This window comes from Penaeus japonicus, unplaced genomic scaffold (assembly GCF_977035675.1).
Source record: "Penaeus japonicus unplaced genomic scaffold, GWHDUDI00000001_assembly GWHDUDI00000024, whole genome shotgun sequence".
In the NCBI taxonomy this organism is placed as follows: Eukaryota; Metazoa; Arthropoda; class Malacostraca; order Decapoda; family Penaeidae; genus Penaeus; species Penaeus japonicus.
In genome coordinates, this window is record NW_028234426.1 from 17,385,151 (window position 1) to 17,388,701 (window position 3,551).

Here is a 3,551-nt window from a genome sequence, read left to right on the forward strand (position 1 = left end):
TTAACATATTTCGCATGAAGAACAATACTCCTTTACTAACCTTTTCAGCTCTGGGAAAATATGTAAATGTTTGTAATCTCTTTAAAGTCGCTAATACGCCCCCATGTCCTGCAATAGGAATAGAACGGGCCAACCTTAAAGCTGTACTTTGATACTCTTCTGGTACCACCACTCGAAAAACCCTTTCTAAAAGGTTTAATTAAAACATTATACATACCAACTGTGGAAATCTAAACACAGTCGTAACCCTCCATCTCTCTTCCTCACAGGCACCAGAGGTGCTCATTGTAGGGCGAACGTGACGGTTGTATAATCCCATCCCCCAACACAGAACCAATCTGAGCCTTAATCTCATCTCTATATTTCAGCGGAATAGGATAGGGTTTCTTATAAACTGGAGGACCCCTACTCGAATTTCATGAAAATATTCAGTCGGAGTACATAATGGATCCTCATCTAAACTAAACACCTTTTGGAAATCAAAAACTAATCAAACCAGCACCCCGTGCTCTCTTGAACCTCCTTCAAATATCTTATTCACTTCTAATAATCTGCAAGACTTATTTCTAAAGCTTTTGGTACTTGTTACCATATGAATTGTAGTTTCATGAGGAGATATGTCTGCTAATTGTATGGCTTCCCCTATTCTCTCACTTTGCAAAATTCTAACATTCCATTTCCATCGTTTTTATATGGAATTTGAAAACATCTCCCGATGCCATCTGACGATGGAAAAGGAGCCACTATGCTTTCTGTTAGACTAATTTCTAAATATTCTCGAGGAATAAATAAAATATTTACTCCATTTGATTTATTCTTACATATGCCCCTGGTGAAAACTCTACAGGAAAAAACATCATTGGCCCCGCCATTATCTATAACATCTTCACCTAGACAATCGTTTCTTATTCACGTCTGCATCGGTAGCATAATTCAGATCGACCTCTCCTAGGCCGGAAACTTCTACAGGGGCACCTGCAGCTTTCCCCGTCTTGGTCCTCCAACGTCCCATCAGACCCACGGTTGCCATGGAAACGATAGATCTCTTATTGCTACGTTCGACCTTCATATCCTGGCCATTTATGGATAAAGTGGTAGGCCGAGATGAATATACGACCGTAAAATCATTCCCTATCAACATATGACAAGGCAAACTCCAAGTTTCAACTACTACGAAGTATTTATTTTTCCCATGTTAAGGATGATATCGGCTTCACCCTTATGACTTAAGCATGAACCATCCCCCCGATGAACAGATTTGTTAGACTACCTGTATGGAACATTCAGTTCTTCTAACAATTCACTATGCACTAGTGAAACCTCCGCGCCAGTGTCAAACAACACGGAAACTCGTTTATCTCCAAGATAAGCATCAAATAACAGCATTCCATCCTTGTCCCCCAGAGACAAGATTTGTACTACCTTTTTACAATCCTTAACTTCAGGAGGAACTAGCACCCCCCTCGTAATAACTAGTTTTTGACAATTCTTTTGGCTTCCCTTGGTCGGGACAATTTTTCGGGAAATGACCCACTTTCTCACACCTGAAGCACTTAATTACTGACTCTAATTTTACACGTGTCCCTAACTCTCTTTAATATTCTCGCGAACAGAAAACACCAGTCCATTGTGTGACTCCCTCTTTTACAATATCCACATGTGATCATAGCCCTGTCATGACCCCTCCCTATAGGAGTACTAGCGCTCGCTATGTGGGCATTCAATACTGGGAATTTGGAAAATCTTTGTACGAAATATTTTGACCGCGCATGAGGCAACACTCATCCACGGCCCAACTGCTTTTCAAGGTTACCGCGTGACAATTTCCCCTTAACTCGTGGGGAGGACTGTGACGGTATGAGGGGTGTAATAACATTGTGTGACGTCACAACCCAAAGCGAGCGACGGTCGAAAACAAGTCTTGTTTTGCTTAGTTAACACTGAACCTAATTTTTTTGACCTCCAAGCCTCGCTCGCTACCCTTTGCTCCCCAAGCTTAGAGATGGCGCTGAATGCGTCTAGAATACCGTATGTTTGATTACAAAAAGTGGTAGTGTCCGTGTCAAGGTAGCAACTTTTGTATAGGACACAATAGTGCGACTTGCCAGTCATCGTGCTTAGCTTGAAATGACCGCCACCATTTCGTTTTTTTTTTCACTATCACTTTTTGTAATCAAACAGACAATATTCCAGACGCATTCAACGCCATCTCTAAGCTGGTGGACGAGCTAATACAGCTCGAGTAGCCAGTTAGTATATTACTGGGTAATTTTGCCTCGTTTCTGTATTAAATTGATAGTCTTTGGTTGGGACCGTCTACGCCATCTTCGTCCTTCTAGTCAGAATCTCCAAACAAGGGAACGTCAGGTGCTTGATCGACGACGGGATCGTGAGTTGAGGTCGATGGCTGAGGCTCATTCGCATCCGACGTAAACGACCTGAAGCCTTTACGGACATGAGCTCCCCTCGAGGAAACGGTCGCTAGAAGATTGCTTCTGCGGAGAAATTTTGCATCCAGCTTTGTTTCCAGAAGATTGTTACCAGGAAGGAGGAATGAAGTATCTCCTCAAGAACGCATTCCCCGTCACTTTCGAAGCTGGGTTTGTTTGTGAAGATGACAGAAGTGACATGAATTAACCCAAATTTAGTGAATTGTCAAACCTTCCATTAAAACCAACATGTATAACTACATGTAAATGCTCGCATAAAAGATGAACAAATAAACGAGGCAAGTGTAGCAGTCATATGATGGTTATATCTTGAAGGAAGCATGAATCTTGTTCCCACATGCTTTGTTGTGCTTTCCTATGCAATGACATTTTCAGTGTAACATCAAATATGAAATTGAAAAAATCCTGTGCCCGTGATATTAGACCTAATTTTGTACATCGTAAGAAATTATATATTACCTGTGATAAAAGTTTCCGAAAGGACAGGTTCTTGGGTGAAAATAATGATAATTTTCGCCCATTTTCGACAAATAATTAGAAAGGAAAGGAAAATCTCTTGTGGAAATCTCGCTGATGAAGATGTAAATAAAGTTGAAGATGATTAGTTCTTTAGGTGAAGGGCTATAATCCTTTTCATTACCAGAATGGTTTTATTTTTTTTTATTTTTTTTTTTTTTTATTTGTGATCTTTGGTATTTTTATGATCGTATATAGAAGTTATATTTTTTGCTTCCCCTTTTTTCTAAATTCCTTTCTGCCCTAACATAAAGATAATCAGCGCATTTACCTTAGTTTGTATTTTTATGATCTTCGGCATTTAAATGATCGTATTTAGCTATTATCCTTTTCATTATCAGAATAGTTCTATTTTGTATATTTATGATCTTTGGAGATTTTATGATTGTTTCTTTTTCTTTTTACTCTCAATTCTTTTTTGCTCTATGTTGATCAGCGCATTTAGCTATAATCCTTTTTATTATCATAATTGTTTTAATTTGTATTTTTATGATCGTATTTTGTAGTATTTTACCCTCATTTCCCCCAATTCCTTTTTGCTATAATATAACGATAATCAGCTTTAGATATATTCCTTTTCATTAT